General features: G+C 38.4%; 1 protein-coding gene across 3 annotated transcripts in view; it reads right to left on the bottom strand.

Annotated features, from left to right (window-relative positions):
* Positions 1–25,932, bottom strand: part of ADD3 (adducin 3) — a 128,149-nt gene that overhangs the window by 58,548 nt on the left and 43,669 nt on the right. Inside the window, exon 1 of one of the 3 annotated variants that reach the window (XM_044240480.1) lies at positions 16,053–16,161. The exons of the other annotated variants lie outside the window; for them this stretch is intronic. The gene's annotated coding sequence lies outside the window, so the exon portion shown is untranslated. Of the gene's footprint in view, positions 1–16,052; positions 16,162–25,932 lie in introns of those variants that run through there. 3 annotated transcript variants of the gene reach the window in all.

Below are 25,932 nucleotides of genomic sequence, written 5' to 3'. Positions count from 1 at the left end.
TCCACTTTTGCTGCACAAGAGTTCACGTACTCTTCATACCCACACATTTTCAAGAACTTGGATGAGACACTCATCTGGGGCACCACCAGGTGCTGAGGCTTAAGCAATGGAGAAGATAAGCACTCCGTTTCAAATACAAGAGGGACACCCTGCCCTGAACTTCAGAATGAAGATGCTCTCAAGTGCCAGAACTCAAACCAGCACAATGAGAAGTTGTCTCCAACTAAAGTGCTGGGAAAGCACGAGATGTCATTTGTTAAAGAATAAAGAAACACAAGGCAACTCAAACTTGTGGTTGACTGAAAATAAAGCATGAAACCAAAAAAAAAGGGGTTTTCCTTTAACAAACATCGCCAGATTAAGAATATTTCTAGTGTGGGAGAGGGAGGGAAAGAAAAGTTTAATCTTTGGCTGTGGTGACATTAAATTCTAGAAATATGGGGCACCTGGGTGGCTCACTGGGTTAAAGCCTCTGCCTTTGGCTCCAGTCATGATCCCAGGGTTCTGGGATCGAGCCCCGAGTCGGGCTCTCTGCTGGGTGGGGAGCCTGTTTCCTCCTCTCTCTCTCTCTCTCTCTGCCTGCCTCTCTGCCTCCTTGTGATCTCTGTCAAATAAATAAAATCTTAAAAAAAAAAATTCTAGAAATATGGTATAACTATCAGTGACTCAGAGAACCAAGGAGAAGAGCTTTGCTTGGCAAGCTTCAGCTCTGTGGGACATTAAGACTAACCTGAAATGTCTATGGGAAGGAACCTCCCCATCTACAGGATCAGCAAAGGAAAGAAAAGGTCTCTCTGAGCTGTTTAAATCAAGTTTAATTCATGGTAGTCCAACTAGAGCCTGGGGTGGTGTAAAAAAAGACTCTTCAAGTGAGGAGGGGACTACTGATATGAAATTGTTGACTCATTTTATTTCATTTTATTTTAAGATTTTATTTACGCATTTGACAGAGAGAGAGATCACAAGTAGGCGGGGGGGGGGGGCAGGGAGGGGAAGCAGTCTCCCTGCTGAGCAGAGAGTCCAATATGGGGCTGGATCCCAGGACCCCGAGATCATGACCCAAGCCGAAGGCAGAGGTTTAACCCACTGAGCCACGCAGGTGCCCCTGTTGACTCATTTTAAAAGTGACTTCCCCATTCTGACAATATTTTAATATTTTATGTTATTTTATTTAGATTTTCAAATTTACAGCAAATTTGAAAGAATATGAGTAAGCACTACACAAGCCCTGTCTAGATTTTACCATTAACACTCTACTATACTTATTTTATCACATACCTCATCTACCCATTCCTCTATCCATTCATTAATCTATGTTATTTTTGGTACATTTTGAAGTGACAGATATCCATATATATTCCCCAATACTTCAGCATGCTTATCATTACCCAGAGTTCAATATTTGCTTATGGCTTTTTTCTTTTGATACAAATTTACATACAAAGAAATGGAGAAATTTAAGTTTATACTTGTACAAACTCCTATCAAAATAGAGAACAGGGGCGCCTGGGTGCTCAGTGGGTTAAAGTCTCTGCCTTTGGCTCAGGCCATGATCCCATGGATCATCCCGCATCGGGCTCTCTGCTCAGCAGGGAGCCTGCTTCCCCCCCCCATCTCTACCAGCCTCTGCCTACTTCTGATCTCTCTCTCTGTCAAATAAATAAAATCTTTAAAAAAAAATACAGAACATTTTCTTCACCATAGAAAGCTCCCTCATGCCTCTCCCCAGACAATCCCCTCTTTCATTTCCTCAGAGGCAATCATTACTTTGATTTTAAAGTGATTTTAGGGGCGCTTGGGTGGCTCAGTCAACTAAGCATCCAAATTCTGATTTCAGCTTAGGTCATGATATCAAGCCCTTACAACAGGTACCGTGATCAGTGATCAGCAGGGAGCCTGCTTGAGACTCTCTCACTCCCGTCCCTCTGCAGTATCCCCCCCCATATGCTCTCTTTCTAAAATAAATAAATGTTTTGTTTTTTTTTTAAGTTAAATAGTCATGCCTTTGCAACCTCTGCGTTACAACATTCCCCACTACGTCATATAGCTTGGTTGTATAAAGTCATGAGGCATGAATGAAACAGATGGAAGGAACCTAAGAAGAAATTATAAAGTTAAAAGAAAGTGTAGACTCATCTGCTCCAATGCAGACTCAATTACTCCACTTCTTAGGTGAAGGAAGCAAAACTTCAGAAGTTTTGACTGCCTGTACCATTCAGCCAGCTGGTCAGTGATTTATTGGTTGGGACCAGTCTAAGGTTCTTAGGCAGCAAGCAGCTCTACACTTGGCTTTAGGATGAGCAGAACAAGCCTGGGAGAGAATGCTGGCTCAGAGGAAGAGCTGTCACTTACAGACTATACATCTTAAAAAAGTTCCTTGGTTTTGGTTTTTTATGCTCCTTTGAGTCTTAGTTTTGTCTTATATAAAACAAGGAAAATCTTAATTCATAAAAGTTCTATGGCTTAAAAGAGATAACCTTTGTAAAGTGCCTGGCTTATAGTAAGTGATCAAAAGAAGGAAACACACGAAGTGGAAGCAAAATCAACAGTTCTGGGCATAGTTCAAGCATATGCCCATTCACATACTGCTTTGAAGCTTTTGTGCTTCAAAACTATGTTTGCTCTCATTTCACATACTCAAAATAAAAATAGCAAATAAAGCATAACTCTTTATTCACTATACAGGCAAGCAATCTTTCATGTCCAGAAAAAAAAAAAAAGTCTATTTGTTTTCTCTTTGCTTTTTTACTATGACAGAATTGGAGTGGTGGGGGAGGGAAACATAGACTTTTAACTTTGTGGTGACTACTCACACCAAATACACTTATCTCTCTACCAGTCTTTGTATAAAGAGCTCCCTTTGCCTAGCGTGATCTTCCTTTTAACCACCAAGTGAGAATTCAAGGCCAAGTTAAAATCTAACCTACTTTCCTAATCTACTCAGAACAAAATTAAAGCTTCTTCATCCCGTGTTTCCATTATGCTTTAAATAACAGCATTACAGAACTCACACCAGATGGCTGCTTCCATTAGTTTCCCTTATTTAAATGGGAGCATCTTTGTATTCCAATGCCTAGCACATGGAAACTGTCCGTAAGTGCTGCTGATGGATATGCCTGGGTGATGGCCACTCAGTTATGATCAAAGTAGCAAAAACAACAACAACAACAACAACAAAAAACCCCACTAAATCTAAACACTCACCAAAAAGGAAAGCAAAGTGCCAGAAAAGTGGAGGGAAGGGAAAGGATCACAGGGCATGAAATTAAAGAGATTAAAAGTTGGGGTGCCTGGGTGTCTGCCTTCAGCTCAGGTCACGATCCCATGATTCTGGGATAGAGCTCTGCGTTGGGCTCCCTGCTCATCAGGAAGTCTGCTTCTCCTTCTCCCTCTCCCACTCCCACTCCCCCTGCTGCTTTTGTTCCTGCTCTCAACGTCTCTCTCTCTCTCTCGCTCTTGTCAAATAAAAAATAAATATGAATTTTAGAACACTGAAAAAAAAAAGTAAAATAAAATTTAAAATAAATAAATAAATCTAAAAAAATTTTTAGAAAGTCAACTATGTGCAAATTCTTGTGTTCTTGGAGAAGTAACTCCTGCCAAGCAGTTAGAGTGCCACTGGAATAATTCAAACCACTATGTGCTTTAAATACCTATCCTGTGTACCACCCACAACAACTCCATCAGGCAGTACTATAAGGTTCCTTTTATAGATGAGAAAACGGAGGCTCCAAGAGGTTAAGCATGTAAGGTCACACAACTCCTGGCAATGGAGATAAAGTAGAGAAGTGATTTTTCGTTACACGTGATTTTCATAATAGGTCAATTTTACAAAGGTGTGGGCAGGCTCTGGGTTTAAGAGAACCCAGATAGGGGAGGAACAACCAAATAGCACAAGAGATTCAGCTGAGGGAGCAAAATTCAAGGGGAGAAGAAAGGCCTGGGAAAGAAAAACAAAAACAAAAACACAAACACCAAAGCTGAAACAATTAAGAGGAGTGTGAGTTCTATGTAGGACTCAACTCCATGGAACAGTCTGCCATCCTAGAGTTATGAAACCTAAGTCAGAGATGGCCCTAGAACTGTAGAAGTGCAAAATCATAGTTCTTACTCTTACGGATTCCCCCCACCAAACCAACTGTTCTCAGAAGTAATAAATACAACATGGGTAACTCCTTGATAAAAATGCCAACCATGGTGTTCATGCTTCAGAAGATAATGAGAGCCCTGCCAAGTTGGTGAAATTCAACTCTTGTCTGCAGGCATCTGGCTATATTCTATAATTTCCCATTTAGGAAAATCCTGGTTTTGCTTCCCTTGCAAAGATGGATTTGTGAAGGAAGGCCTCCATGTTGAAGTTCAAAGCCTCAAGTGCCACAGCCCTCTGGCTTATCTCCAACCTAGCACGCATTACATTGACTCACAATTTTCTGTTTGCCGGTATAGTTCTCACACGTGCTGCTGAGCAACTGGCAGGCAGGGCCCCTCAGCACCTAGCATAGGGCAAGTTCAAAAAATATTATGGATGGTAAATGAATAATATCCTTTGCCCATTTAATATCTGATAGATGATTATTTGTTAAAAGAGGTAATCCAACATTTAAAGATGAAGCAGTTACAGAAAAGGAAAGGCTGGAAATAAGTGAAATATGATTAATGTTCAAAATAAGGTTTTTTGCTGGATAAAAAAAATGTATGCAACATAACCTACACAAAGATTGGCCAAGTTAAGCCTAATAAAGCTGACACAGAAATTCAGTAAATCATTAGGTCTAAAGTTTGGACAGGATCCCCATTTAAAACAAAAATTAACCAAAGTAGTGAGCTTGTATTGTATCTGAAAGTTGCCAAACTTTAAGTGGAAAAAACAGCATGTGGCTTTGACTCTCCCATGGCACAATACTACCAAAAACAATGCATTTTATTAACCACCTCTTAGAGGAATACAAAGGCTACACGGGGGAAAAAGAAACATTAAAAAGTGAAGAATAAATATTTATGTGCTATTAAAAAACACTCACAAATAATTTCTGCTTTGGGGAAAAGTCCAAAAAAAAAAAAAAAAAGGAACAGAAAACAGGTAAATGTAAATACATTATGGTCACATGACATAGACATTCATGACACACAATTTTTTTTTAAGATTTAATTAATTTACTTATTTATTGAGAGAGAGTGAGCGAGCATGCATGAGCAGAGGGAGGGGCACAGGGACAGAGGGAATCTCAAGAGTCTGCACTGAGCACAGAGCCTAATGCGGAGCTCAATTTCATGACCCCAAGATCATGACCCGAGCTGAAATCAAGAGTTGGATGCTTAACCAAATAAGCCATTCAGGTGCCTCTGCAATTTGTTAAAAATACTACTGTTGCTTTAATTTGCTCCATCCAAGGATGTGGGGGACCAATGTAGGCATTTTTTAATTGCTTTTTCTAAATATGAGGGGAAAAAATCTCTTTAGTTGAAAAAAATGTTTCATATTTCAAATAATTTACCCAATTTAAAAGAGCCTTCTTTCTTACTCTTTGGAAATTTAAGTACTCTCATCCAAAAAAATTTCTTCAAGTACTTAGCTTCAAACACTGCTATAAGATAGGTAGGTAGCCGGGACGCCTGGGTGGCTCAGTTGGTTGGACGACTGCCTTCGGCTCAGGGCGTGGTCCTGGAGTCCCAGGATCGAGTCCCACATCAGGCTCCCAGCTCCGTGGGGAGTCTGCTTCGCTCTCTGACCTTCTCCTCGCTCATGCTCTCACTGTCTCTCTCTCTCAAATAAATAAATAAAATCTTTAAAAAAAAAAAAAAAAAGATAGGTAGGTGGCCAAGCTGACAAATCACATGATGTAAAGGACTAACGATCTCCTCTCAGATCAAGCTCTGGAACACATGCTCCCTATTCATTACAAGAACACCTCCTGTCCTGTAAAACTTCCAAATCTCCCGAATACTACCATAAAACAGGGCAGGAGATAGGTTTAGAAAAATTCTCCTCCAGTTCCACCTGCCCTTTGTGAAAGTATCTGTGGGAGAGTTGGTAGATTTGCCACCTTTCCATTCCCTTAGGCAAACTGGTAGTATGATAGGAGGTTTAATCAAGACAAAAATGAGGGACTCCTGTGGGGCTCAGTCAGTTGGGCATCTGCCTTTGGCTCAAGTCAAGATCTTGGGTTCCTGGGACTGAGCCCTGAGTCGGGCTCCCTGCTCGGCAGAGAGTCTGCTTTCTCCCTCTCCCTCTGCCCCTCTACCTGCTTGTGCTCTCTCTTGCTCTCAAATAAATAAATAAATAAAATCTTTAAACAAACAAACAAACACAAAACTGGCCTACTTTCTGCTTCCTACTTTCTGCCCCCAAGTACTATTACTCTAGTTGGAGAATATCAACTTGTTCTGTGCCAAATTTATGATTTTAGATTTTAAAAAATTACCTTTAAATTTGAAGCTGGTTAAGTCAATTCATCAATAAATCTTTCCACTTCCGGTTAAATTCATTTATTCTTTTGACAATAATTCATTCAACACCTATCATGTGCTACAGCTGAGGACATAATACAGTGGAGAATGAAAGAAATGAATGAAACATTATCCCTCATCCTAGAACACTAGCAACTTGTGGACCAGGGAAGGAAAAAGGGAGAGATAGCTTCTCAAGCAATTATATTAGCCCACTGTGTTAGTGTGTTATAACAGACATATTACTGACTTGGAGGAAAGAGCCAATTTGAAAGGTTCCTAGGAAGTTACATGTGAGCTTGGTCTTTAATGGTTTGGGGAGGGGGGATGATGTACAACTCTGGCAGAAAGATATGAATAGACAATATGCTTCTTAAACTTGTATTTTAACACGTGGCTTTATTTATTTATTTAAAAAATATGTGTCTTTTTTTTTTAAAGATTTTATTTATTTGTTTGACAGAGATCACAAGTAGGCAGAGAGGCAGGCAGAGAGAGAGAGAGGAGGAGGAAGCAGGCTCCCTGCAGAGCAGAGCGCCCTATGTGGGGCTCAATCCCAGGACTCTGGGATCATGACCTGAGCTGAAGGCAGAGGCTTTAACCCACTGAGCCACCCAGGCACCTGTGGCTTTATTTTCTAAATTCATTTTTAGAGAGAGTGTAAGAGTGAGTAGGAAGGTCCAAGGGAGGAGAGAGAGAATCTTAAGCCAACACACAGCTTTATCTCATGACCCTGAGATTATGACCTGAGCTGAAATGGAGGGTTCGGATGCTTAACCAACTGAACCACCCAGGGACTCCAACACATGGCTCTATTTTAAACAAAAGTATCACAAATGGCAACTAATATAAAAGGGAAATAAAGATTGTCACTAATTAACAACCTACAGTGTTAATTAGTCTGTATAATTTAAACTACAGAAACCCTACAATCTACTAGCAAGCCATACAGTTTTGTGTCATGAGCTCTTGCTTTCATTCTAATCTTCTGACTTGTACACTAAGAAAAGAATATCAAAAGCCACTTAAATCCTTTCTTGCAATAATGTTTGTTCTTACACTTCACTAACCATGATTTAGAAATAATTAAGACCAATTATTTTGAAGCCAGTCTAACTGTGATCTGCCACCACATCCTCATGGAAAAAGGAATAAGAATGTTACAGGTTGATACCAAAGTGAATATGCAAAGACATAGTCAACCTAGAACAGGTATACCATTAATCTATGGGCTCAAATCCTTAAGGGTATCAAGTACAAGGACAGTAGATTTAATTGGAGGGCTGGGAAGAAAAAAGAAAAACACAATTAATGACAAGCACTGTGTAAGTCACCTCAATTTTCAAGTTCAAGGCTCAGAAAGATGTTGATACATATGAGAAACGTTATTTTTGTGGGCTAATTTGACAAAAATAAAAGGAATGCCACATTAAATTTCTAAGAATAGATCACCCATTTTGATCAGATTACTATCAATGTGAAAATGACTTAAGGTTAACATTTAAGACAGGTTTCCACATGAAAGTACACATAAAGAACAAATCTTCCATTTTTATGAATAATATGAGGATCATTAGTTACAGCACACACTATGTGACAACCTAAGTGAAAAATACCTAAAACGGAGAAATCAAAGTAGGATTATTTATATTATGTGAATTCTTTAAAGATTGCCAGGTTCTTTTAGATAGTAATCTTCTCTGTGTTTAACACATTATACTGGGATACAAAAGCCATGTGTACTTTACCTAGAATACTAAGCTCTTGACAAGAAAAAAAACCAAACCTACTGCAAAATGTTAAGACTGAGAGGTTTGATCCTGCAGTAGGAATTTCTCAGTGAAACACATACCTTTAGACAGTGTATAAATAACTTTCTCAAGACTACTTGAGAAAAGGAACACAACAACAACAAAAAACCTCTTGAGAACTGCTCCTGAGCCTTTGAGAAGGGAGGTGACTAGAGCAGTACAAAAACTGGGTGGAGGAGGGCAAAGGCGGAGCTAAGAAAGCAGATGAAGAGACATCCTGAAGAGCCAAGAGTGACAGGAGATGAGGATCAAGTAACTATGGCAGCAGCATGAGGCCTGGCACGCCCACAGGGAGCTATGTGGCTTACTTCAAGGGGGTGGAACACTGAACAAGTGAACAACTTTGATTTTGTTTAACTGAAAGGCTGCTGTGCAATCCTACGAATGGGAAAAAGAAAAAGGAGGGGTTTTCCAATATAGAAAGTTAGGATGTAATAAATGGCTATGACTTGAAAAAATATGAAACAAAAGAGAATACCTTATATGAAAATGAAAAATCGAGAACTGTGAGGAAAGCAATATGAAGTCTATGTAAACCCAGAGTTGCATTATTTATTGATTGTCACGACAAAGCTTTTCATCCTGTAGACTATGCCATCCTTCAAATAACAAGATCCCCATAAAGCACACTGACAAGAATGTTGGGGTGTGTGAATCAGTCTAAGGTTTTTCTTCACTCCAACTTTCAATTTGGCAGCTTATGGAAACAATTCTTAATGGCTGAGTTTTTAAAACTCACTCCAAGACAAGCAGGACTGTGACTCCTGTGGGCTATTTCCAAGTTGCCAAGTCATTAATCTAAAACAGCTCTCAACCTCTTTAAACTGATTCCTGCTGGCCCAATATAATAAATGATATGGTGTTTTAAATAAAAAGGAGGGAGAGGGAAGAAAGAAGGCCCAAACCAGTACCTCTGGAGTTACTTTTAAGCTTAAAAAAAGCCTGGAAGCCCTAAGATAATACACATTTACTACTATATTTTTCAATCATGTGCCTGGAAACTACAGAAAGGAGTTTGGAAAAACCTTCTGCCAGAAGCAAATTACCTTCTTCAAATTCAAGTTTAAACAGTTATTACCTTTGGTACACCCCCAGAAATGAAAGCTTTAAAAAAAAAAAAGAAGATATATTTCAAAGTTTTTGCAGATAAATTACTACATTAATCCAATCTGTTCATTCCTATAAGCATTAATACCTTCTTACAGGAATTGGAAAAAAGGACATTGTGCATTCAACAAGTGTTTGCCTTTGCTATGACACAAAGGTCAAGATGCACCTGATAAATCAGTAAGCAATCAGTGCGCCTAGACCAATGTTCTCAGTATCGTCAGAACACAGCAGCCAGCTGCAGCTTTAGCGTTTTGGATCATTGGTTTAAAAACAAAAATTTGTAGCTAGGACTCAAAAGAGGAATCTAAACATGCAAAACTTTCTCAATATAAAGCCATTATAGAGACCATACTATTATTAGGAAATACTTATGGAAATACTTTTATTTCAGTAATTTCCAAAATAGCTAGAGTGCTTAAAATTTATGAAGGAATCCTAATCATAATCATAGTCAATTTATTGAGATGAGTAAGATCAGAAAAAAAAAAAAGTTGCTTGGTTTTCTGAAGATGATGAGCTCAATGTTGTGAAGGAAAAACTGCTAAATTAGAAAGCAGATTTTCCTCAAGTCTTAAGTTACGGGGGGTGGAGAGTTCTTTCTACAAGGCAGGGAGTTGTTATAGACCCCTACTATACACATACAGATAAATCCAGAATCTTAAAGGGTAATACCCTCAGGTAAAAGGCAGACCAAAAAATCTAACCACCAACAGAAGGAATTAAAAACCGCACACACAGAGAGACAAAAACAAAACGAAACAACAAAAAACAACCATACACAGATGCACAAAATACACACACACACACACACACACACACACACAACCCCAATATGGTCCAAAAAGTCTTAAGCCAAGAGAATAACATAAAGTGGCCTTAGGTTGGTAGCACTCCTGATCCCCCACAAAAAGGGAACATAAATTATGTCTGGAGAAAGGTGCTCTCAAAACAGACCGCCTAATGATTTCCACAGATAAAATTCTGCCAAGTTAATTCAAAATTACAAAGCACATGAGTCACAAGCCACATTAAGCAAAAATCAGCAGAAACAACAGAGAACAGAATTTGATACCTCCCTCTAAGAACTGCAGACAACGGAAAACTAAGACACAGAATATAAGTTTTTTTTCGCAATGTTCAAAATCCTTAAAGATAGAACTGGAAGCAGGAGAAACAAGATGTTATAAAGGAAGATCAACAGAGCTGAAAAACTAGAGAATAATGGAAAAAACTTAGTGAATGGATTAAACAGAGTAGACTAGGCCCACACAGAAAGAATAAACTGGAATCTAAATTTGAAAAAACTAGTCAGAATGGCAGAGAGACAAAGAAATGGAATGTGTAAAAGAGAGACTAAGAAACAGAGAGCAGGGACGCCTGGGTGGCTCAGTCAGTTAAGCCGCTGCCTTCGGCTTGGGTCATGATCCCAGGGTCTTGGGATCAAGTCCTGCATTGGGCTCCTTGTCCGGTAGGGATCCTGCTTCTCTCTCTGCCTCTGCCTGCCACTCTGCTACTTGTGCTCTCTCTCTCTCTGAGAAATACATAAATAAAAATCTTTAAAAAAAGAAAGAAAGAAAGAAAGAAACAGAGAGCAAAGAGGTCCAACATACATACTGGAGTTTCTAATAGGGAAGAGGTCGTATTTGAGGAAATCATGGCTAGAAACTTCAGAGACAAATCACCTACAAAGGACTGTTAATTACACCTGCAGTAGACTTCAAAAGAAAAAAAGTCGTAAGACATAGAAATAATAGTGCTGAGAGAGGATAACAGTCAGCCGAGAACTGTAAATCAAACAGAACTATCAAAAGTAAAAACAAAAACAAAAAAAAACCCTGTCTCACTAAAGAGTTCTATAAATTCATTAAAGAAACTTTTGAAGGATGAATTTCAGAAAATTTTAAATTAGAGGAATGGAAATGGAAGAGGAAAGAAAATGGTATACAAGTGAATAATTTAAAAAATACCATATAAAATAATAGCAATAACAAATGTAGAAGGTTAAAAAAGTGGAACTAAAATCCTGATCAATAATATCACATAAAATGGAAATGGAGAATGAGAGTTAAAGTGTTTTAAGATCCTTGGATTGTTCAGAAGGGGAGAAAGAACTATAGACTTTAGAGTGATAAAACTTTAATCTGATAAACGATTATCCAGAATATACACACACACACACACACACACACACACATATATATTAAGCTGCTATTTATTTATTTTATTTTTTTTTTAATTTACTTTCAGCATAACAGTAGTCATTGTTTTTGTACCACACCCAGTGCTCCATGCAATCCATGCGCTCTATAATACCCACCACCTGGTACCCCGACCTCCCACCCCCGGCCCCTTCAAAACACTCAGATTGTTTTTCAGAGTCCATAGTCTCTCATGGTTCACCTCCCCTTCCAATTTCCCCCAACTCCCTTCTCCTCTCTATCTCCCCATGTCCTCCATGCTATTTGTTATGCTCCACAAATAAGTGAAACCATATGATAATTGACTCTCTCTGCTTGACTTATTTCACTCAGCATAATCTCTTCCAGTCCTGTCCATGTTGCTACAAAAGTTGGGTACTCGTCCTTTCTGATGGAGGCATAATACTCCATAGAGTATATGTATATTTTAAGATTTTATTTATTTATTTGACAGAGAGAGAGATCACGAGTAGGCAGAGAGGCAGGCAGAGAGAGAGAGGAGGAAGCAGGCTCCCTGCTGAGCAGAGAGCCTAATGCGGGGCTTAACCCACTGAGCCACCCAGGCGCCCCCCAGAATATATTTTAAATATCACAAAAAAAAAGACAACCTGATCTGTTTATTAGTAAAAGAGCTAAGCAGGTACTTCCCAAAAGAGAATGTCCAAATGACCAATAAATGAATGAAATGCCCGTCATCATTAGTCATTGGGGAAATAAAAATTAAAACCATGGGGAGATACGCTATCTACTTATCAGTATGGTTAATATGAAAACAAAAACAAAAAATTGTTAATACCAAGTATTGGCAAGGATGTAGAGCATCTGGAACTCTTCAACAACACAAATCCTTATGTCAATTAGTACGATTATTTTGGAAGTTTTTTAGCATTATCTACGAAGGTTGGACACACACATGCCCTGTAATCTAGCTACACCTCTCCCAGGAATACATTCAACAAATGCATACACACACACACACACACACACACACACACATATACGAACACTAAATTTATGTGTATTTGTGTGTGTGTGTGTGTGTGTGTGTGTGTGTATACATCTATAAAGAATACTAAAAAATATTCATGGCAAAATTAAAAAAAAAAAGATTTCATTTATTTGAGAGATAGCAAGCATGAGTGGCAGAGAGGGGCAAAGGGAGAGGGAGAAGCAACCTCCCCTCTGAGCAGGAGTCCCACATGGGGACACAGGGCTTAGGGCTAGATCCCAGGACTCTGAGATCATGCCTGAGCAGAAGGCAGACATTTACCCAACTAAGCCACCCAGGCACCCCCAGAATTAATTTTTTAACGACCCAAAATGAGAAACATCTGAATGACCATCCACAAAAAGGACAGATTATTGTACATTCATAACAAGGAATACGCACAATAATCAGATAAACTATTGCTATGATTGCAAAAACATGGATGAATTTCACAGAAAAAAAATGTTGAGCAAAAGCTGCCAGATACAAAAGAGCAGATACTGATTGATTCAATTTATATAATACTCAGAAGCAGACAACAGTAACCTATGAGGTGTGCCAAGATTACAGCTACCATGCCAGGAGGAGATAATGCCCAAGAAGGGAGGCACATCAGGATGTTCCATGTCTTGATCTTGGTGGTATTATACAGTGTGTTCATTTGATCACACCTGTCAAGCTCTAGCTTATAATTTGTGTACTTTTCCATAGGTCTATTAAACTTATATTTAGCAGTTTACCTAAAAAAAATAAAAATAAAAATAGTCTACGAGAGAGAGAGTTTTCCTTTTCTTCTGTAACAAGAGCTTATAATTTAATGCTACCTTTTCTGTTGGCTAGGTTAGCTTTCTGGAAAAACTTAAATCCACAGCATTTTCCTAACCTGAACTCTTTAAAAAGTAATCCAAGCTCTCTCACACATGTTGAATTGTATAATTCCTATAAAAAAAGAACAAATTAAGTAACCCATATAATTTTAACTATTCAGCAGAAAGGAATAAATTGAGAGATTCTCAAACAGAATTTAGGTCTCAAATCAGTACACTACATACTACACTTCTTCACATTAACAATAGAGAGAACAGACTGAAACGTACAGTATAGCTGAGATGATCACAATGTTCAAATACCGGTCCACAGCAATGTTAAGTATTAACACATTCCATTGTCTGACCTACTCAAAAGCTTCTCCCATTTTCAGAATGCGCTGTTTTTCAGTGAGTAGAAACATTCCCAAATACATTTAAATATAAATTGGGCCTCACAATCATTAAAAAAGACATTGTTCAAAACTAAGTCATTGGGGCGCCTGGATGGCTCAGTGGGTTGAGCCTCTGCCTTCCGCTCAGGTCGTGATCTCAAGGTCCTGGGATTGAGCCCAGCATTCCTCTCTGCTCAGCGGGGGACCTACTCCCTGGCGCTCCGCCCTCCCCCCCCCCCCCCCCCGCTTTCTCTGCCTGCCTCTCTGCCTACTTGTGATCTCTGTCAAATAAATAAATAAAATCTTAAAAAAAACCAACTAAGTCATTATGTAAAATAAAAGCAAAACCTGTAATTACTAATGCACAATTAATCAGGAATTCTATCCCACCCACCATATGCTCTCTGCTACATTAAGATTCTGAAATTCCTATTTGAAACCACCACATGGGGCACCTGGGTGGCTCAGTGGATTGGGAATCAGCCTTCGACTTTGGACTCTTGGGGCTGAGCCCTGGGTTCGGCTTCCTGCTCAGCAGGGAGCCTGCTTCTCCCACTCCCCTGTTTGTGCCCGCACTTGTGCCCGCACACATGCGCGCTCTCTCTCTCTCAAATAAAATAAAATAAAACCAACATATTTCAGTGTTACACACTCCTGCCCTATCGTAAGAATTTTCTGGATTCTTACTGCACAGAAACATTACATTTATGTTATCTTACTTTTGTTTAGCACTGTTTTATCTCATAGTCCAAGAATCTGATAAAGAATGTGACATGAAAATCTATCTGGTGGCAGAATGCGACTTAAGAGCAAAGGCTCAGGGGAAGGATTCCCAGAAAAAAAAAAGTGGAAAATTAAGTCTCATTTACTAACTTACAAAAATTGCTTACTATTTTGAAAATTTTTGTGGTACACTTCATACTTTCAAATATATAAAGAATAGGTATGAATTCTCAATAATAAAAAACCTAAGAGCAAGCAGAACTGGGTTCCAGTTCTAGTTCTAACTCTCATTCTACCTCACAACATTATTTTGGCCAAGGTACTCAGTCTTTCTGGCCCTCGGTTTCCTCAACTACAAATGAGAAGACTGAATGGGATATCAAAGATTTCAAACAATGCTAACATTTTATGATGAGTCTGCTGAAGAAAAGTATCACAGACTTTTACATCCATTTACATGGGTGATTATACACCTAGATAAACATGAATCAAGCAAAAGAAAAAAGCAAATAGTTAATCCCTCATTAGCCATTCTATTTGTTATGGAAGGTCTTTAAGCAAATGGGTATTTTTCCCCTACAAGCACTTGTATTCCATCTATGTATTTGCTTTTATGTGCCCTGTAGACCAACTCTGTGAAATATAATACCAATTTGCTTCCTTCCTTACAAAAGTAGTTCTTTGAAGGTGTTCTCATTCTAAGTTCCCAAAAGCTTGAGTCTACTCAGTTCCCTCACTTACACCTCTCCAAGACCAACCAGAAGTTAAGAAGAAAAAAGGTACAATCTTTTTCTAGATGGTACTACACCAATAAAAGTGTCACTGAGTAAGTCCGCTCATAAGCCCCTGTTCACTATCTACACTGTCAGGAAGCCATCAACACTACCTGCATCTACCCTGACTATAGCATGTGGCTTCGTGTGATGAGCCCCACCATCTGGAACAATATGGCTTCCACCTTTATTTATTTATTTAATTTATTTATTTAAGGAAGAGACTGTGCAAGTGGGGATGGGGGAGAAGAACAGAGGGGGAGTGGGGAGGAGGGTGGGGAAAGAATCTCAAGAGACTGTGCTGAGCAAGGAACCCAACCTGGGGCTGGATCTCAGGAGCCTGAGATCATTACCCGAGCTGAAACCAAAAGCCGGACACCCAACCAACTGGGCCATCCAGGTGCCCTTGGCTTCATCTTCTTTTTATCTTTCATATTATATAGTACGTCGTTGTTGTTTTTTTTTTAAAGATTTTTTATTTGTTTACTTGACAGATCACAGGTGGGCAGAGAGTCAGGCAGAGAGAGAGGGGCTCCATCCCAAGACCCTGGGATCATGACCCGAGCTGAAGGCAGAGGCTTTAACCCACTGAGCCACCCAGGCGCCCCAATATATAATACATCTTTGAGAGTAATGGACACTAATAGAGACAATGCATTTTGTGCTAACAGACCTCGGGCTCCATGAATAGCAAAAACGCTGGAAAGACCTTAAAAGGTCATCTAGTCCAATTCTCTCTTTGCACTTTTGAGAATTCAGAGGTCCATAAGGTCACTACCTAAGGTCAAACAAAGCACTTACCTCCTGACTTCAGGCCAGTAGTTTTTCCACTCCATCAAAGTTAAGTTGCTGCTCAGGAGAGAATATTCAAGTTGGAATCCTCTCTTCTATGGAACATGTTATCATTCCTCTGTATCATCAATGAAACATTACACTTCAACTGAGAAGTCAAAAACATTTTGAATCTGTCTGACCAATGTCAAAAATGAAGTAGTGCTAATGTACAAAACCTACTAGTGCACTAAACTAAAAGAGACACTAGAGTATAAAATCTCAAGGAAGGAAGGAGCTCTGGGTAATACTGTTCCAGTGGCAATCAAAGATGATTAAGATTAAGATGGTTAGATGAAAGAAATAACATCCTGAGGTTCTAAAACTTTGAAAGTAAAACTGTGGGATGGTTAGAATACAGAGCAAGTATTTAATTCTTTGTAAAGGAATTATGTAGTTTATAAAAAAATAAAACTGCCACTTCAATTATAGCACTAGTTTAAAACATTCAAATGCTCTTGGGATCTTCTTTTAAAAATTTATTCAGAGGAGGTTTCTCCTTGTCATTCAGTTTTTGTAGCACACACACCCATGTTTAATTCACTAACTATAACCTAATATTTAACCATTGTTCACATTCTTATCTGGGCACATATCCAACCTCTTCCTCCATGAAACACTAGAATAAACTTTAATATACTAGAAAATTAGAAAAATTAAATGAACAGGAGAGAAAGCAAATGCATTTTCACACAAAGTACAGGATACAGCTGTGATCTGTCAAACTTAGAGACTATCTCCTTAACTACAACAAAATTACAGGACCCTCCTAAGCTGAACAGGAAGTAGCAATCTAAAAAAACACAAATGTTCCCAAGCCCCAATTCTATTCCCTTCACTTCTCATTTCCAGCACATGCTCACCCTTTGACCAGGCCTGTGTAATACACCCAATTCAAATAGCCCTGATGAAGTGTCAGTAAACCTATGGATGACAAGTATTTTGAGAGTCCAAAGAATAACCTTTAATCATGATGTTCCCAAATTAAAAACCTGTGTTGGCTGAAGAAACAGGTTGTAACGAAAATGACAAAACCTACCTTGGCTCTTAAGAAGTCCATTTTTCTATGTATGATCCTTAGTCTCTCATTTCTGTAAGCTGTTTCTATGGTAGCAAAAGGTTAACTTAAAAAATCCAGAATTTCCCTTTCTATCCTTTGCAGGATACTACATAAACTCATAAACATCAGGCACCTTACTCAGGCCCAGGCTCTCATAACGGAGCTAACATGTGACTTACAGATCATAATTTAAAAAGATAAAAGTCAAGCAAAGCAGCAGCAAGACCATGTTCTAGGCAGTAGAAGTCGCATGAGCAAAAGGAGCAGGACATGTGGGACCAACAATAATTTAATAGCATGACAGATCGTTCCTGTCATGTTAAGCAAGTTAGCTGGATATTTAGATGTTTATTAGAGGTGCTCCCTTTAAATCAACAAAAAAAAAAAAAAAAAAAAGAGATCATATTCAAAGTGGTAGTTCTACCTACATATAAGAGAGGCTCAAAACAAAGGAAACTGTGATATGCTCAAATGGGTGTGTTTACAGAAGAGAGGAAGTGGTAAGCATTCTAACCAAGACAACACTGTAAAAAGCACTTTCAAAATAATACCCCTTTCAATCTTCCGATTATCCCGTCTTACCTTTTCAATCAATTGGAGGAGAGCAAAGCAGTGTTGCCACAGTTCTCACAAAGTACTATCACCATGGGTCTAACTATACAAACAGAGCTAATCCTCTAACCATCTCGGGAAGTCACCAGATAGTCACCATCTTGTCAATTAGATGGTATATATTAGAAATTAAAAGAGAAGCTGTACAGAAAAAGCAATAAAAGGACATATGGAGCCCGCATCGGGCTCCCTACTCAGCGGGAAGCCTGCTTCTCCCTCTCCCACTCCCGTTTGTGTTCTCCCTCTCGCTGTGTCTCTGTGTGTCAAATAAATAAATAAATAAACTCTTAAAAAAAAAAAAAAAAAGGACATATGGAATAGAGAGAAGGAACTCATTTCTGATATCTTCCCCTCTCCCACGGCAGGATCCACAATTTATGAACAGCTGGGAAATTTCCTTTTCACAGGAGAAGGACTTCTTAGTCCACATGAAAGTGGAAATGACAAAAACTGTATCACACAGAAAAAAAAAGGTGTTTCCTGAAGGGAGGAGACAGTACTGCCTTTATTTGAACACAAACACATACAGACACACACACACACACACAGGAAAAGCAAAAAACATGCAGACAAGAAGAAGAAAAAAATCCTTTTCAATAGATAAAAGATAAAATTAACTAAATCAAGGAAATGTTTTATGGTAGAAGTTAGCCTCAGTGGGGCAATCACTTTGTCCCAGTGGGTGATCTCAAGTGCAAACAGACTTAAGGGGAAAAATAAAAACATATTTGCACTTCATATTCATGCAGGGCTGCTTACTGCTATTTAAATAAATACCTTGTTTCAGCTTTTCTTCCACATGCACATAGAAAGAGTCTAATCTGTTTCATCACTAATTTACCACTATTTCATATAATTCAGATTATTTTGAGGTATTAATGCTTGAATGGTTCATTCTTTAAAAGATACTGATTCTTAAGCAAACTCCTTCATTCTACAGAAAGGATTCTGACAGTGCCTGCTAAGTGCTAGACACCAATTCATGTTAGGCACACAGCGGAGAAGAAGTTTTCTGCCCTCAAGGAGCTTACGTTATTCACAATTGGGAAAGACAGCTTTTCAAAATCCCTTTGCCTACTTTCTCTGGCTTTACTGACTAGGCCAGTGGATTTCAAACTTTACAGTTTTTACAGCAAATCAGAATCTGATGAGGAGCTTTTAAAAAAAAATTCCAGTACCCAGACTGCACCCCATACCATTTAAATCAGGATCTTGGGGGTAAGACTTGGTATCAATATTTTTCAAGTTTCCTAGATGACACCAAAGAACAGTGTATCAGAATACTAATAAACTAGTTCACTGGTTCTCAACTTTGGGCCTTTGAAGGAATGGAGAATAAAATAAAGAATCCCCAGAAATAGATTCCTCTATCTTCTCCCTATCATACCAATCAAGTCAAAGGGTTCACTGGGGGTACAGGACAGTTTACTCTGTGGCGAGGTGAGAGGTACCTGCTTGCTATTGAAAACAGTACTTTCCCCATTTCTCACCTTAGGCTAATGAATATAATCTCTGCAGAGCGAGCTATCTAGCATGTCATTTCTGCCTCTAGCCTGAGTAATCTAGGCTACACAAAGTGGGGACAGAATAGTCGTCCTGAGATATGTGGACACATATGAAGCATACAGGGGTGCTTCCATAAATAATAATCAGAGCATCAGATATCATGCGATATCATATCATAAATAATCAGAGCATAAGATTTTAATTGTTTAAAATATTCTGCTTATTATATTACTTTTTAAATCTTAGGGTCAAAAAGTCACACTAGGGTTGAAATTAGCAAGAATGGGTTAGGCATCATTACTCAAGTATATGAAGAATCAAATAATCCCATATCAAGATGTTTTGGTTCTCAGTGGGAAAAATATAGGCAGGCATTAGGAAATACCCTAACTCAAAGGTAAATAGTACTAATGATGTTGCGGAATTAAGGAACATAACCAAAAAACTGTAAGAAAAATTAAAGTCCTTTATAGAACAAAATATAGTTCCTTAAATTCCGTATTTCTATACAAGTTTACTTACAAAGCAACTTAAATCAACTAGCAAAAGCAAAATGGAACTCAATTTCCCCCCACAAAAGGACATTCCCTGAATTCAAATATACCATTAAAAATTAAAAGTTTAGGGGGCGCCTGGGTGGCTCAGTGGGTTAAAGCCTCTGCCTTTGGCTCCGGTCATGATCTCAGGGTTCTGGGATGGAGCCCTGCATCAGGCTCTCTGCTCAGGGGGGGCCTGCTTCCTCCTCTCTCTCTGCCTGGCCTCTCAGCCTACTTGCGATCTCTAGCTGTCAAATAAAAAAAAAATCTTTTAAAAAAAATTAAAAGTTTATGTATAAAACTAAAGAATTCCCATTCTGGACCAATATAGGTATGCCACGGATCCCTTCCTTCCTGGTTGGTTTCATCTCACAGATGAATCACAGCTATTTCTCAATATTTATACCATGTGTTGTAATATCCACCATACCGTGTTTTTAGTGTACCACTTTTCTCTTCTACATGAGTATTTTAAATGCTCAGAGCATGTCTCATTGTTATGTCCCAATGATATACCTGAAAAGTATTATCCATGATTAAAAAACAATGTAAAAGTAACATCATACACAAAGAGAAAATACAAAATTCCCATTTCTAAGAAGGTAGAACCATTCATTAGAGTGTATTGCTTGTTAATAATACATTTAATGTCTTTTAACATGTAATGTTTACATATACAGTTCAACACATGTTACAAAGACTACCTTCCAAGTTTAAAACATCTGTCTCTAATCTATAAAAGATTTAGTGGAGAAAAACAAAAACACCTCTTGGTTAAGTAAAAATGTTTTCCTGCATCTTTTTGATGGAAGGAGAATTTTCCAGAGCAAGTATTAGGGAAAATTACTGGCAATTATATTTGATACATAGCAAAAATGTAATATATTCAAGAGAGGAAAGTTTGTTGTCACAGAATATCCAGTTTAAAAAGTGCAAATGGGGAGCGCCTGGGTGGCTCAGTGGGTTAAGCCAGTGACCTGCCTTCGGCTCAGGTCATGATCTCAGAGTCCTGGGATCGAGCCCCATATCGGGCTCTCTGCTCAGCAGGGAGCCTGCTTCCTCCTCTCTCTCTGCCTCCCTCTCTGCCTACCTGTGATCTCTGTCTGTCAAATAAATAAATAAAATCTTAAAAAAAAAATTCTCTATAAAAAGTACAAATGGAATGGGTAGGGAAGAGAATTGGGGGTGTGAAGGAAGAATATAAGAGTATCACAGATTACTTAAGAATCTGTGTCAGGGTGGCTCAGTTGGTTAAGCCTCTGCCTTCGGTTCAGGTCATGATCTTAGGGTCCTGGGATGGAGCCCAGCAATGAGCTCTCTGCTCAGCAGGGAGCCTGCTTCCCCCTCTCTCTCTGCCTGCCTCTCTGCCTACTTGTGATCTCTGTCTGTCAAACAAATAAATAAAATCTTCAAAAAAAAAAAAAAAGAATCTGTGTCAACTGACACTAACCTCACCCACCTCTTATCAACAAAGGCATCAAAAGATTTTACAACCGAAGGAACTCCTGAGGAAATCATTGGAAACTGCTAATAACCCAGTGTTTCCTTATACCATTGACTACAGAAATCCAAACAACCTTCTAGTAAAGATGTGGGTCTGAAAAGAATTGAAGAAATCTGATTATAATTCCATATTCTCACTAGGATAGCCACTGTCCAAATAATCCCCTCGACGGCATAACACCACCAACCAAAAGAAAGGGTTCTCCATTTGCTCTAGATGCATGGTGAGGATACCTCTGAGGAAGGCAGGCTTCAAGTAACTTCAAGTCTCACTTGGTAGGAGTTGGGGATAGAGATCTTGGGTTTTAAATTCATGCCAGTAGTTTCACACTCAATACTTTTGTGAATCTATTCAGTGTTGACTAGACAAAAAAACCATTTTTGTCCATTTTCCATTTCCTTCTGTTAACTCTTGGTTAAAGCAAATTAACAATCTGAACTATGAAGTTCATTTCTCACTCTCTACTCCAGGTCCCAGAATTACTTTGCAAAAAAATTTCCTTTGTTCCCAAAACATAAGTTAAAGTATTCTATTTCTTAAAAATTATGTCTACTGTTGCTTGTGATGGGGGAGGGGGGCACCCTCAACTTAAGCTGGGCTGTCATCTTCAAAATAACTTTAATTCCTGGGGTGCCTGGGTGGCTCAGTGGGTTAAAGCCTCTGCCTTTGGCTCAGGTCATGGTCCCAGGGTCCTGGGATCTCTGCTCACTGGGGAGCCTGCTTCCTCCTCTCTCTCTGCCTGCCTCTCCACCTACTTGAGCTCTCAGTCTGTCAAATAAATAAGTAAAATCTTAAAAAAAAAAAAAAACAAAAACTTTAATTCCCAGTATAAAAGGAGGTAAAGACTAAATTTTTAAATACTTGCTGGTTCTCACTTACATTTTCCAGATTTTTATAAATATTTTATTTATAGGGGCGCCTGGGTGGCTCAGTGGGTTAAAGCCTCTGCCTTCGGCTCAGGTCATGATTCCAGGGTCCTGGGATGGAGACCCACATCGGGGGTCTCTGCTCAGCAGGGAGCCTGCTTCCTCCTCCCTCTGCCTGCTTCTCACCTACTCGTGATCTCTGTCTGTCAAATAAATACGTAAAATCTTAAAAATATATATAATATATAATTTATATTTATTGGATTTATATATATAAATTGACCATTAAAGAACCAATTGTTTAGAAAACATAACATTCAGTCAGGAACAGAAAGTTTACATGTGCAGAATGGAAGTAACTCTGATATGCAACTTATTCATGGAACTATGTATTAACATACATTTGAGGTTCATCAGAACTCTTCTTGAATTATGTCAGCTCAAGGATTAAGGCTTCCCTTCTAACCCAAAACTGGGACTGGGGGAAGGTGACAGTTACACAGCTAGTCATCTCACTAAGAACACCTGGAATTGTGATGTGATTTTGGATTAATGTCCTTACATACTTATAAAAATCTGTTTGCAATTTAACAGTCTTTAGGTCATAAAATCATATACACTACCACAGGCATTATACTGGTCTGCATGTTCAGTTAGGCCCAAAGCTTTCATAGTGGTTAGCATGGATTTATATAGTAAGTGTTCGATTTACCATTACAGTCTCATTCCACTAAGAAAATTGGCACAATGGGCTTTTATGCCATCTAATGAAACATACTGTACAAAGAAAGTCTAGATTAGAAAATGATTACACAGCCCCTAGGTGTATAATGCCTTCTAGGTTACAAAATACGTTTGTATTATTTCATCTTCTGCTCAAAATAACTCTGTAAAATTATACCACCATTATATAGACTAAAATCCATCAAGGGCACAGAGTTAGTAAATGGTAGAATTAGGATTGGAATCCAAGTTTTTTTTTAAATTAATATATTATGTATTAATTTATTTCAGGGGTATAGGTCTGTAATCCATCAGTCTTAAACAGCACCCAGCACTCACCACAACACATATTTCCCCAAAGTCCATCACCCAGCCACCTCATCCCTCCCACTCCCTCCCCTTCACCAACCCTCATTTCTTTTTTCTAAGATTCAGAGTCTCTCACGGTCTGTCTCCCTCTCAGGTTTCATCTTGTTTCATTTTTTTCCTCTCTTCCCCTATGATCCTCTGCCTTGCTCCTGAAATTCCACGTGTCAGTGAGATCTTATACTGTCTTTTTCTGACTGACTTATTTCACTTAGCATCATACCCTCTAGTTCCATCCACATTGTTGCAAATGGCAAGATTTCGGTTTTTTTGGAGGGCTGCTGGAATCCGAGTGTTCTGACATCTGCTGCTTTATTCTTAGGCAGGTGAGCTGCCATACTTTAGTCACTTAAACTTTTAGCTTCTTGGTTTTCTTAATTTGGGCTTTTCTCAGACTTATAAAATGAAAAATCATGGAAAACAGTAAGTTCTTAATATTGTAAATATTTATAAAGACTCTATCCCTTCAGTAACATATTGTGAAATTTGGCCTTTTTTCAGTTTTGTTCTATTGTGATAAAATACATGTAACATAAAATTTACCCTCTTGACCAAATTTATGTTCACTGTACTAAACATTCATAATGCTGTGTATCCATCACTACATCCATCTCCACAGGTCTTTTCATCTTTTAAAACTCAAACTCTATACCTTTTAAACAGCAACGACTCAATTTTCTATGCCCCAGTCTCTGGCAACCACCATCCTACTTCCTGTCTCTACAATTTTTGATTACTTTAAGTGTATCATATAAGTGGAATAATTATAGTATTTGTCTTTTTGTGACTGGCTTATTTCATTGATCATGTTCCTAAATTTCATTTATGTTGTAGTGTACATTAGAATTCCTTTCCTTTTTAAGGCTAACAAATATTCCATTGTATGTATATACCACATTTTGCATATCCATTCATCTGTCAATGGACACTTGGGGGCAACCCAGATTTCTGATGACTTCTGCCACACAAACAATACTGTATTTGGCACTTAGCCCAAAACATACATATAAGTAACACATGCAGTATTTCTGAAATTAAGGTTGTGATAAGCAGTTAAGTGGTATATGAAAAGAATGATTTACCACTGTTTTCTATATCCACACCACACCTAAATAATTCAAGAATTATTTGGACAAGAAGCTTAGCAGTTCAGTCAAACATTGTGACTGCATCTCCTTGGATGTTTTATCACCACAGCTTATTCCTATTTCTTGTCCTTCTGGTATTTCTTCCAGTTCATGTCAGTCAAAGAAGATTTCAGCAGCACTAAAACAACAGTTGATATCACTGGGCACTCACTAGATGCTGAATACTTCATGTGCATTTAAAAACAAGAATATTGTGGAGCACCTGCATGGCTCAATCGGTTAAGCTTCTGCCTTTAGCTTATCAGGGTTCTGGGACAGTGCTGCATTGGGCTTTCCTATTTAGCTGGTGGTGGGGGGTCCTGTTTCTCCCTCTCCCTCTGTAATCATTCTCAAATACATAAATAAATAAAATCGGGGGAGGGGGATATATTAGCCCCTAAAAGATTAGCTTCCTTCCAAGGTCTTGAACTAGTCCTATTCCTATTATTTCTATTAATTCTAACTCTAAACCTGGTGCTCCGTCCACTACACACATATAATAATACAAGCATTATCTGACAGTACTAAAATATTTTGTGGCTACGAGTTATAGCTCTTAATCTTGATGCTACACTCTTGATTTCTGATAATTATAAAAATAACACACTCTCATATTTACACACCACTCTCCAGACCTAAGTTTTTATCAGAATAACCAGGTATTCTTTCATACATTTTCTCCACATACATAAAAACATTCTTGTTCACACTTAAAAAATAACTCCTTGCTGGGCTGCCTGGGTGGCTCAGTTAGTTAAGCATCTGCCTGCAGCTCAGGTCATGAATCCAGGCTCCCCTGCTCAATGCACGCTTCTTCCTCCCCTTCTCCCTCTCCCTCTGCCTCTGCCTGCTAATCCCCCTGCTTGCACACTCACATGAGCTCTCTGTCAAATTAAAAAAAAAAACCTTAAAAAAGAAAAAACCTCCTTGTATTACATATTCTGTTCTATACCTCAGTTTTTAAATTAACAATTATATAGTGTACATTTTATTCTAAGTCCATATACACAGAATGAAGTCATTCTTCAATGGCTATAGTGTGTAGCCATCCCCCATTTTGTTTGTTTGTTTGGTTTTTTTTTTAAACCAACTCTTCAATGATGGTATCTTATACATGGGACATAGCCTTATCCATATGCACACTTTTTGGAAGTAGAATGTCAGGTAAATTCCTGAAGATGTAACTGATGGGTCAAAAGGATAAGCACATTTAGTCTCTGTAGATCCTGACAAACTGCCTTCAATGAAATTTGAACTTATTAAAAGTCTCCTTACCAGTGTGTAAATTAGAGTTAATGTTTCATTCACAACTTCTGTTCCAGGGGAATCTCTTATTTCTATACTCAGTGAAACCATGAAAACATTAATGCTTAAGGGAAAAGAATCAGTGGTTCTATTAACTTCACAGCAAGATTAGACTGTTAATTTAATTACCAAGTGGTTTTTGTTTTGTTTTGGTTTGGATTTTTAGTTCCAATTACTGAGTGGGTTTTATTTATTTTTTTTTAGGTTAATTATAAACAATAACAAGAAATCAAGCTATAAAAACA

The sequence above is a fragment of the Neovison vison genome, chromosome 2 (assembly GCF_020171115.1).
Source record: "Neovison vison isolate M4711 chromosome 2, ASM_NN_V1, whole genome shotgun sequence".
NCBI lineage: Eukaryota > Metazoa > Chordata > Mammalia > Carnivora > Mustelidae > Neogale > Neogale vison.
The sequence above is the reverse complement of the archived record's forward strand: the minus strand, read 5'-3'. Positions and strand labels throughout refer to the sequence as shown.